The sequence below is a fragment of the Prionailurus viverrinus genome, chromosome B1, assembly GCF_022837055.1.
Source record: "Prionailurus viverrinus isolate Anna chromosome B1, UM_Priviv_1.0, whole genome shotgun sequence".
In the NCBI taxonomy this organism is placed as follows: Eukaryota; Metazoa; Chordata; class Mammalia; order Carnivora; family Felidae; genus Prionailurus; species Prionailurus viverrinus.
The window spans coordinates 132927773-132939633 of NC_062564.1; the positions used below are offsets into that span (position 1 = coordinate 132927773).

The window sequence follows — 11861 nt, forward strand, 5'->3', positions numbered from 1 at the left end:
GTGAATAGCCCACAGCACAGCAATTTTGCTCCTATGCCTATGACCAACGCTGTCCAACTTACCGAGCATCTACGGTGCTCCTGCACGATGCTGAGAACTGGAGACACAAAGATGGAGTGAAACCCGAAAACTGAACTTTATGCAATGATGGAAATGTTACATACCTACACTGTCCAATATGGTAGCCACTAGCCACACATGGCTATTGGAACACTTGAAATATGGCTAATGAACTGAGGAACTGAAATTTGAGGCATATTTAATTTTAATGTAAGTCATATATGGCTTGTGGCTATCTTATTGTACAATGAAGTGAGAACCCCATGAACATGTGCCTCAAGATACAATGCACAAGGATGTTCATTTCAGCATTGTTTGAAATAGATAAAACAAAGACAACTCAAATTTCCATCAACAAAAAAAATGGATAAACTGTGGCACAGCAGTGAAAAATAAATGCATCTCACAAACCCCACTGAAGCTAAATCTTGAAAACAATGTTGGGGGGCGGGGGGAAACGTTACAGAAGAATTTAGAGTATGATGAATTTTTACAAAATCCAAACACAAGTACAACAAGTACTAGGAGATAAACATATTAGTGGTGGCAAGGCTATGTAGAAAAGCAAAAAAAAAAAAAAAAAACCAGGATAAATACAAAAAATAAGGTAATGAATGATTATGAGGACAGGAGAGTTGGAGGGTACAATCTGTAAAGAGCACAGTGGGAGCTTCAATAACATGGCTGATGTTCTGCTTCTAAACTTTTATTGTTGTTTCTTAGCATATATATTACATATATGGTTTTATGCTTACCATTGTTTCACAATAAAGAAAATGAAAAGTACTATCAAGGTAGGGCTGCTGATTCTTGCGTGGTGTCCACCAATTCTCCACCCATGCAGACTGGGAGCTTCTCTGTGGAGGGGACAGGTTTCACTCCATCTCTGTGTCTCCAGTAATTAGCATAGCACAGGAGAACCATAGATGCTTGGTAAGCACCTAGTGAACTGAATCCAGACCTGGGAAAACTAGAACCCTCACGACTTAAGTTTGTTCACAGTTTTGTTTTCCAGGTAATGTTAGATAAGCATTCCCTATCAAGTAACAAAAAATAATACTGTATTTCCTCCATTCTAACATGCACTCTCCTCTCAGCACATTTGAGCAGATATAGAAAGTAGAATGCTTTCTACAACTGAAGCTGTCATTAAATGGGGGTGTTTTTCAATATCACCAGCATGCTACAATTCAGGAATGTAATTCTGAGCTTCTTTTGTTCATTTCCCTACTGTTAGAGAAGTGTCCGGCTTACAGTAGTGGCTCAATAAATATTTGCTAAATAAAGAAAAATAGTTACTATTACTGCAAGCCTACTATATGTCTGAGTCTGGCTAAAAACTTTACAGAGATTATTTAATTTTCCCTTTACAATAACTTTGAGGCTTAGCAAGATTAAGTTACTTGCCGAAGAACATGTAAGTAAGTAGGTAAAATGGAAACTTAGTAAGTGGCAAAGTCTGGATTAAAATCTCATCTAGACTCCAAAGTCCATGCTCTTAAACATAATGCGATAGTATCTCTCAGACAAAATGAAGCCAAGTTCCACCCCTTCACCAATTTTTAAACTAAACAGTTAAAGAAAACTCCCCACAATTAGTGATTTTACGTTAGCTGAATCGCTGGTGATATTTACAGGCAAACAGAACCTATGTTAGCCAGAGACAGGGGAGAGGCAAGTGAAACAATCCCAAGAGACAGTCAGACTTTACCCCCGTATCCATCTTGACTTACAATAAAATTAATCCAGTTACTGGTTCACACACAGAAACACATGCCTCTGACACCAGCAAGTACTATTTCTAAATGCAGTAAATATCTAAAGGGACCAGAATTATATCATCAAAGCGATCATCCTATTAAAGAGACCATAAAGTCCATTTGATCCAACCTCCAGGCAAGAGACTTACATTCCTAACCTCATTTTAATGGCAGCTGAGGCCTTCTGAGGCCAAGTAACTTTGGTCCTCTGAGAAGTAAATGGTTGAAGCAGAGACCAGAAACTAGGTCTCCTACTTCCTGGGCTCACCTTGTTCTGTTCACCTCATCACAGCAGAACAAAGTCATTAAGGATCTGTTAAGGTCCCTTTCTACGCAGCTATACTAACCTGAGTCCTTTACATAGTTTATCTTGTTTAATCCCCTTGTCAACTCTGTGAATCAGATATTATCTCCATGTATAAGTTGAGGTAACTGGGTTCAGAGAAATTAAGTAACTCACCACAGGTCACACCCTTAGCATTTGGACTAGAAGCCAGATGGTTTTACCTCACCTTGCAGACCTGAAAGTTAAAGAAATCATAATTAACATTGACACAGTGCTTTCATGTTACTGAAAAGAAAATGAGAAGTAAGTTTTGAAAATAAGAATATATTATGCAAGCTTGAATATTCCCCAAACACTGTACCTCAAGACTGGAGTCTGGTTAAAGACCAATAAGATAACCTCTAAGCAACTACAAAGATGTCATCTCTAAACGTGAACTTGAGACCTAGCACCTTAAAAAATTACTGGCATTGTAGTAGATATAAAGGAAAAAAATTATTTTTAAATCTCCCATTTGGGTTAAAAACAGAAATTATTTGAAAAATAATTCAATTTCATCCATTTTCCTCCATTTTTCCCATGTACCACACACATTATAGCTTATTTTGCCACAACTGTTTTGAAGACTTTCTCTTTCATTCTTCTCATCACCACATCCTCTTTCATGCAAAACAAGATGAGACTATCTGAGAGCCACTTTAAGTCTCTCAAAAGAAAAAGTCCTCCAAAAATTTTAATATATTATCATCAGAACTTTATTTCAATCTTCTTGTGTAGAAAATCCCATTCATTGGAGAATATTACTTTTATTTCTGAAACTGCAGCAAAACTATCTTGTACCTCCAGTAGGAGTGCAACTCTCATGTTCTAAAAAACGTTTAATTATTATGCAAATCTTAAATTTACATTCGTTACTCAGAATGAAAGGCTATAACCAACGACTCCACCACACCATTTGGAACATTTTAGAATTTGTTTTTCTTTTCAAAAATAAAAACCCAACTACTTACAGAACAAGTAAAACTGTATGCTAATCAACTGTTTTCTTTTTTACATGCCAAAGGAGTTTTGCCAAAGAGGCTTGAAACCTTCCTCCCTGAATCCTGCCTACTTTCTCCAGAAGGTTCCTAGCCTCGGTGTGGTCAGACGATAATGTGTAATTCATCTATTTTGCTTTAAAAGGTGCTTAAATATATATTACTCCCCTTTTCTGATTTACAATGACATTTCCTCTTCCCAAGGTAAAATAAGGTACAAAAGGAGAGGGCTTCACAGTAATCTTCCTACTAAAACAAGACATGTTTCTCTAGAGTCACTGCATTTAAAAAGGCTGCCAATCCTCATTTTATTTCACTTTTCTTTCCCCTCAGTCTGGAGTTAAAAATCAGCCCTCTTGATGTTATCAAATCATCAAATGAAAGGTTCTAGAAATAGCTTCCTATTTGTGGAAGGAGCGAAAAGACATACAAAAATGGAAGAGAGCTCTCGAATCGTCTTTCCTAAAACATTCCGTGTGTAACGAACGCAAGCAAAATCCTGAAAGGCTTGCTTAGCTGTGAATTCAAGGTACTTCCGAATGGGGCTAGTTTAAAAGCTAAAGTATAACGTAACCAGAAAACAGCCAGAATCAGTGGCAGACCAAAAGCCAAGTTCAAATACACATTCCCCGGGGCCCGCGGTGCATACCCAGAATCACTGCACAGTTGCTTTAGGTGCTGCTCTACCGCGCTCCCTGGCTCATCTGTTTCAGGTTACACAGGCTCTTCTCTGTCAGTTGCCCCAGTTTGCCCACTCCACACGTTTACAAATGACTCAAAGTGCCCCCTGCTACCGAAAGTCCCAGCTCCTGACACCCCCGCGTCCGTCCACGCACTTACGTGTCCGCACACATACACACACACGCACACACACGTGTTCACACACACCCTCGCCCCGGCTCCGCCCCTCAGGCTGACTCGGGCCAGGAGGGCCGGGCACGGCCTCCGCGAGGTGGGTGGTGCCGGGCGTCGCGGCCCCACCCGCGCTGTCAGCTTGGAAGCTGAGCCCCGCGTCCTCGGTGCAAAGTCCTCCCGGCCGCCGGGGTTCCCCAAAACGCGGAGGCCTAGCCGGCTCCCATTACGCGGGGAAGCGTCCGCGTTCCTCACCGCGAGGAGTCACCGGAGCCCCCGAATTCAAATAGGGGCAGGCGAGGAGGAAGGGGAGGATCCTCTTTTGGACTTTCTGCGTCGCAATTCCTCCAGGTCTGCAGACAGCCGAGTCGAGGTGGGGGGCGCTCCCATTTTTAAAGCGGTTTCCGGCCTTTCCGGGCGCGGGGGCTCTCTTGGTCAGAGGGCAAGCCCCGAGAACGCGAGGGAGGCGCGCACCATGCCGAGGGACGCCTAGCGCGCCTAGCCCGGCGCAACCCAGCCGCCCGCGTCCCTGAGTCCCGCAGGCGCTGCAGGCGCCGCGCCCCGACCTCCCCGAGCGCCGGCCCCAGGTCGTCGCGGGGAGCGCCCTGCAGCTGCAGCCGCAGCCGCAGCCGCCCCTACCGGAGCCGCGGGCTGACAGCCGTGCCCGGCGGAACGCGGCGGTCGCGCGGCTGCAGCTCCGCGGTGCCCTCTTCCCTGGAACCCCGACCTCCAACCCGCGCACCTTGGCGGCCGCCGAACCACCGCTCGGGATTCCGACTGTGACAGCCTAGTCTCTCCGGCCCGGCTCGGGGTTTCTCGGTTTTCGGCGTCACAATAATAAGGAAGTTTCCCCGCAAGCCTGCGGGCGGCGGAATGCGCTGGGCGAATGACTTCCCACCCGGCCAATGGGCGCCCTTCTGGGGCGGGCTGGCACCAATGGCGGCCGCGGCGGAGGCGGGGCGGCGAGGTCCGCGGGCTGGAGGCGGGGAGAGGCCCAGGCCGGGAGGGAGGCGGGGGCAGCCTGAGGTGACAGGACCCGCGGGCCCCGCGTGTGTCGGCCGGAATCCGGCTGCAAGACACCAAGCATTCGCTCTGGAATAGGATTGCTTTTCACAGGCAGGGAAGCGAGCTGGACTGATTAGGGTCGGTTTTTTAGGTTTGGGGCTCTGGCTCTTAATATTTATGCAGAGGTGACCAAAAGCCTTGAGCATGGGGCTCAAGAAAAATCTAGAGGGTGACAACTGAGGGTGAATTATTAAGCGTTTTATTCCCAGTGGAGGAGTCTTCAGCTTCACACCCCTTCGGAAGACTGGAGGAAGCGCGTTGCCGAAACGCCGGGCTGCGTGGTGGGAGAAGCGGGAAGGAAGTCGGTGCGGAGGCCCGCTCTGCCTCGGCCCTCCTGGAGAGTTGCGGGGGGGAGGGGGGTGCGAAGAGGAGAGCGGTGCTGCAGGAGCCAGGAAGGCTTGGGGTTGGAGGGTGTTGGCTGGGGGGGAGCCTGAAAAGAAGTCGCAGAGCAGATGTTAAATCTTACCATCTGAAAGACACCATGTGGCTTAAAACCCAGTAATGGATAAAGAAGTTTGTCCTCCCTACCTTCCCTGGCACTGAATCTCCCAGCTTTCTTCTCTTCCCCAAGGTCACGGGGCTTTCAGAGTAGTCCTGGTCCTTGTCCTTTTGAAGAAAACATTCTCACAGATGACTTCATGTATCTGTTGTCCCCCACTTACCCCTTAAATTTGAAGCACAGAAGCAGAACACTAGGAGAGTACCGCTCTAATCCAACAGAATGATTTTCCTAGCGGATGAATTTCTGTAACCTGTCATTTGAACTTGAAAGGTCCTTTGAAGCCAGATTCTTCCTAAGGACGTTCAAATCAGGTCAAGTCTGCCGTTACCTGTTCTGGGAATCTAATAGATTGACCAAGCCAGAAAAACAAAAAGTTTTGAGGAGTGGTGTATCCTGGGGATGGGTCGTTGTTGGCAGGCCTATGAACTCTCAGTGAAATAAAGGAAGTTGTCAAATGCTCCTGAGACAAGAAAGATAAAGCAAAATCTCAAGTTATCAGGGAGCTAAGGTCATCTAAGAAAATAGTTCCAGCATTTGAAGTTTGAATCACACTGGACATCTTTAGATACACGGGCACAAAATTAACAGGATTCCCTTATATCCCAGAGGTGTGGCAGTTTCATAGAAGTCTAGGAGTCTCACAAAGACATAATCCTAATTTAGTGATGGTATCACAAAAAGAAGCTAGGGGAATAGCCAGAGAAGAGTCATGGGAGAAAGGGGGATACCCCATGGTTAAGAAGGAGAGAGTGAGATTCTATAATCATGTACCAAATATGAGGTTTATAATCAATCAGCATTTAGGTCAATATATTTGCCCTATGACTCATGTTTATCACATGAAATTTCATCTTGAGAAAAAAGTTGGCTATCAAAACCTCAAGCCTGGAGGTGGAATATGAATGATGTCTAAATTACAAACCGAGGCACTATAAGCTTCCTTACCAAATAAACATCCAGAACCCTATGAACTTACTTATACATAGAAGAATCAATGAAGATACTTAGAGTACTTTTTTTTTAATTTTTTTATGTTTTATTTTAAATTTGAGAAAGAAGGAGAGACAGAGCGTGAGCAGGGGAAGGGCAGAGAGACAGAGAATCTGAAGCAGGCTTCAGGTTCTGAGCTGTCCGCACAGAGCCCGAAGTGGGGCTCAAATTCACAAGCACTAAGATCATTGCCTGAGCCGGAGTCAGATGCTTAACCGACTGAGCCATCCATTTTCATTTTATTTTCTTAATTGAACCAATGTAAAATGGCAATTTCCTCAACAAGCATGTCCTACTCCATTTACCAAAATGGCTTTAAATGGCCCCAGCACCAACAATAGTCATAATAGGAAATATTTTAACTAGTTTGAGAGGCCATAATTTACCTTTTCTTTGCATTTATATAGCTCCATCTTCCATTTCTTTCTGGCTTCCCATGTGTTCCCTAACAAATATACTGTATATTGTGCTTCTGCTGCAATACCAGTCCCTGTGGATATGTTGGTGAGCAAAATGGCACAGTCCCTGTTGCCTTCAAAAGGGAGGCAAACATTATCCAAATAAACATACCAAGGAGAACATACATGCTAACCATGAAAAATCTTATGAAAGAAAAGCATTCATGTTAAAAATAAAAGATTTAACCTAAAAAAGATCTGTAGGGGCGTGTGGGTGGCTCAGCTGGTTAAACGTCTTGACCTGATTTTGGCTCAGGTCATGATCACACCGTGAGTTCCAGTTCCGAAGTTCCGCATCAGGCTCTACACTGACAGTTTTGAGTCTGGGATTCTCTCTCCCTTCTCTCTCTGCCCCCTCCCTGGCTCACTTGCGCTCTCTCTCTCTGTCTCTCTCTCTCTCTGTCAAATAAACTTAAAAAAAAAATTATCTGTCTCCCTGTCGCCCCCTCTCTCCGGCTCATGCTCTGTCTTTAAAAAAAACAAAACAAAAAAAACTGTAAACAAAATTGATCTCCAGTTAATGCTATGCACACTCAAGTATTTAGGAGGAAGTATACTGACATCTGCAACTTATTTTGAAATGTACATTTTAAAAGATGGATTGAAGGATGGATAGAGAGATGGATAGCCGTATATACATGTGATAAATCCAGTATACCAAGATGTTAATTGTAGATGCTACATGGTAGGTAGATAGTGTTCATTGTACATTACTTCCAACTTCTCTGTATGTTTAAAAAGTTTACATTGAAAAATTTTGGAAAACAAAAAATAAATAATAAAAGGTGTGATAAGTTCTCACTGTAGCCTTTGACAGGCAGAAGGGATCATGTGGTCTAGCTCTAGCGCCGGGCAGGTGAGGAATTCCCAGTGACCAGAGGATGATACCCAGCGCTGCTGGGCTTCTGCCTGAACATATGCTGATTTGCCCCATTCTTTACAGCTCACTTCTTGAAGTGCATATGCCTATTTCAAATTGCAAGAAATCTTTAGTACAGTAGGAATACTGTGTAATAATGATTGTTTTCTATATTTAACCTACTTGTCCTGCAGACAAACATCACTTGGTGAATTTAAAGAGAGACAAACTTCTGGTATCTCAGATCAAACGTGTGGGAAAAAAGCATGTTGGCCACAACATTCTGACTTGAGGTATACTTTTGAAGAATTAAGTGTCTTCACCTCTGGGAAAGGAAAGGATTATTTGACAGGTAATGTGTGCACACCCTATGAAGCTACACAATGACAAAGATGCTTCTTTGCCCCCCGACCCCCCAAAATACTCATTTTGTCAATCTAGTCAATACTCAAAGGAAAAATTGGTTGTAAACATGTTTTACATATGTTCACTGTTTTTTGTTCTTTTATACAGTTTACTCAAGAAGCCTATGTATGCCCAGGCTGAATTGTCTAAGCTTTTGAAAAGTGTCCTATAACATACAGCCTTAATTTATTAATGTGAAAAATAACTTGGAAGGAAAATATCATGGTAAATCAATATAGCCATCAATCAAATAATTATGAAATATTTACTCAGTGTCTTCTATATGTATTGCTGGACAAGAAGCATTATTCCTGACTACAAAGAGCTCACAGCGACTATGACTATCCCCCCGTGTTTCTTGAAACTATTCATAAATTAATTTTGCATTTTTAAAAATCAAGCCATTTGGGGGCACCTGGGTGGCTCAGTCAGTTAAGCATCCGACTTTGGCTCCAGTAATGATCTCACAGTTCGTGAGTTTGAGCCCCAACTTGGGCTCTGTGCTGACAGCCCAGAGCCTGGAGCCTGCTTCAGATTCTGTGTCTCCGTCTCTCTCTGCCCCGCCCCTGCTCGCACTCTGTCTCTTTCTCTCTCAAAAAGAAATAAGCATAAAATTTAAAAAAAATAAAAATCAGGCCGTTTGGATAAAGCACAACCATCTTACCTTAAACTTAAGAAACTCAGTAGTATCATATAGGTTAATATTAATTAATGTTAAAAAGATGGGATGGTTGAGCATTTCCTAAGAAAGCCTTTAGGGTGAACTTTGGTTTGTTCCTGAAGATGCAATAAAGTCTTTAGGAAGTAACATCTTTCATGAAGATTTCTCTTTTCAAAAGGTCCCAAAATTTGTACCCTTGGAAGTAGCATCCAGTCTACCACTATGACTACACTGACTAAACAAGTCCTTGGAGCAATACGGCAAATGTCGGTTCCTGTGTGACTGCATAGTGTATAAATGTTTTAACTGCGAAAAATGAGGTAACTGTTTTACCTTTCTAGATGCAAAAAACAAATTCTCTAGAAGTTTACTTGTGTCAAATCAAAATAAAATAATTTCATCAAAATGAAAAACCCTTTTTCTTTGAAGTTAAAAATTAAATCTGGGTCAAATTAAATTTAAGGAGTTTTATTATATCCTAGAAAAACTAAAGTGATCCTATGGAATTTCAAAGGCGCATATATATAACAATGTTATGCAGCTTTATAACCTGACCATAAATTCTGGAAACAAAGTGAATATGCATAATAAATGATTTCTTGCTTTACCATGACAATACGTGACATGTTTGATGACAGAGACATTGCCTGATATGTTTTAAATGTATTTTCTCTTGTAGCAATACATAGTTCTTGTTGCAATTTTTCTCCATCCTAGCAGAAGCATCTTCAATGTGTTATCTTGGTTGACTTCTCTCATTTTTACTAAATAAACCTACACCTTTAGCATACTCCAGAAGAAACAAGGAATCAGAGGGGTTCTATCTGTAAAGTTGATATATAACATAATATACCTTAATATAAATCTGTAAAAAAATAAAATAGTATTGTTTGTATTTCTAAACTTTATGGCTACCCTTTATATAAAGGGAAACTGATAACTGGTATTTAACTTTCCATTGGTCTTCAGTATTTTGTTTTCATCCTACATGTAGGTAAAAGTAAAAGCCCAGTAAAATCAGCCATTATATTTACTTTTAAATGGTTGACCAACAAGTTGTTCTTACCTTATAGATACTTAAGACACCATAGTAGCTTATAGATATTACAGCTAATTCTGTTTCCCTCTTTCCATTGGCTTTCGAAAGCCTGGAACAAAATGTATGTCCCATCTGTAGAGAATCTTACTGTGTGCATTTTGAGAAGTAACCTCATTTCAAGGTTCATTTTAACTTTCCTCTGTCATTTTCCTCATGTACTCATTTATTTTCCCACCTACTTAAAGAAAATAACAAACTTGTTTTTCTCTTCATAAATGTAATAGATATTCGCTATGTAAGATGTATAAAATACGTATAAGAAAAAAGAAGAAAATAAAAACGATCAGTCCAGTGCTCGCTTGGGCAGCACAGATACTAAAATTGGAACGATACAGATAAGATTAGCATGGCCCCTGTGCAAGTATGACACACAGATTCATGAAGCTTCCATATTTTAAAAAATAAGAATGAAAGATCAGTCCATTCACCACCATTTTTAGTTCTTACTATTTTGTTTACCCTTTTCTTTTGCATATATATGCATTTCTAAAAGTGGATCATTTTATACATAATATTTTACACTGCTTTATGAACTGAACAATATATTTAACATCTTCAATAAAATTAAATACTATTCTATAACATCATTTTATTCATGTAAATTATATTTATCTACAAAATGAATATACTTTAACCAATTTCTCGTTTTGTGTTTATTTTCCATTCTTTGCCATTATAAACAATAGTGTAACATAGTTACACACAGTGAATATAACTAAATATTTGCCCTCACCCTTGATTCTTTCCTTAAGATAAATTCCTAAGAGAATAATTGCCAGGTGCCTGGGTGGCTCAGTCAATTAAACAACCAACTTTAGCTCAGGTCATGATCTCATGGTTCATGAGTTTGAGCCCCACATCGGGTTCTGTGCTGACAGCTAGGAGCCTGCAGCCTGCTTTGGATTCTCTCTCTCTCTCTCTCTCTCTCTCTCTCTCTCTCTGCCCATCTTGCCCTCTGTCTCTCCCTATCTCTCAAAAATAAATAAACATTTAAAAAAATTAAATAAGTTAAAAAAAAAGAATAATTGCTAGGTCAGGCAGAATGCAAACTCAAAAGGCTTTATATTATATTGCCAATACTCCCTGACAAAAGATGGTACCAGCTAAACATACACACAATATCTAAGTAGCCTTTGTCCAACCCCCTTACCAACAATGGGGTTGCTTTGGTTTGGTTTTCATTTTATCTTTTTTACTGTATTAATTTTATAAGTCATCTTATGTCTCAACTAGAATATGTGGGGTATAAACAATTAAAAATAAAATTTTTAAAAATTCTAGTAAAGTAAAAAGCCAAGTGGCACACATCTGAGAATTAGCTTAGGTAAGATGTTTCTAAATATTCATATCAAAATATAACTAAATGCATAAAAATGTATGATTAGGGTTGTTGGTCCTTTGCTGAAATTGTTTGATATCATGTGACTCCCCAATTTTCCCACATACCTGCCAAAAATAAAAGGTTCCAGGAAGGAAGTCCTTTACAAACTCAAACTCTTGTTAATCATATTTTTTTTGTTGTTAATCATATTCTTATTCACACACACGCACATACCAATAACAATCGGTTGATGGTTCACCAAGTTCCAGAGCAAAATGAAAAGAAGATAAAGTGTCAGAATTTATGTTGTCCATCAATAGAATGGTAGCCAGAGAAGGTATTTTATTGCCCATTTCTCAAAAAGAAAATGTAGTGTCATGACTTGTAATATCCATTGTGGTCCAATCACCTTTGCCATCAATCACCTTATTATGTATAGCAGTGCGTCCCAGGCTTTATAGAAGAAAACGACCTTACTGACCAACTATTAGAGAGGCACGTACTTT

At 41.0% G+C, this 11861-nt stretch overlaps 1 protein-coding gene, 1 long non-coding RNA gene and 1 other non-coding gene across 6 annotated transcripts in view; 2 read left to right on the top strand and 1 right to left on the bottom strand.

Moving 5' to 3' along the window:
• The window catches only part of HERC3 (HECT and RLD domain containing E3 ubiquitin protein ligase 3), a 117707-nt gene extending 112835 nt beyond the window's left edge, over positions 1 to 4872 (bottom strand). For 2 of the 4 annotated variants that reach the window (XM_047855198.1, XM_047855201.1), the window contains exons 1-2: positions 4738 to 4872; positions 2281 to 2341 (exon numbers count right to left, since the gene is read on the bottom strand). The gene's annotated coding sequence lies outside the window, so the exon portion shown is untranslated. Of the gene's footprint in view, positions 1 to 2280; positions 2342 to 3792; positions 3968 to 4737 lie in introns of those variants that run through there. The other 2 variants (XM_047855200.1, XM_047855199.1) reach the window with 2 other exon arrangements.
• Positions 4137 to 10518, top strand: LOC125163467 (uncharacterized). The gene is made up of 3 exons (XR_007151471.1): positions 4137 to 4368; positions 8064 to 8499; positions 9114 to 10518. It is a non-coding gene; the product is annotated as an uncharacterized LOC125163467 (long non-coding RNA).
• On the top strand, positions 10326 to 10432 carry LOC125164998 (U6 spliceosomal RNA). The gene has a single exon (XR_007151907.1). It is a non-coding gene; the product is annotated as a U6 spliceosomal RNA (small nuclear RNA).
• Positions 10519 to 11861: the final 1343 nt, after the last annotated feature.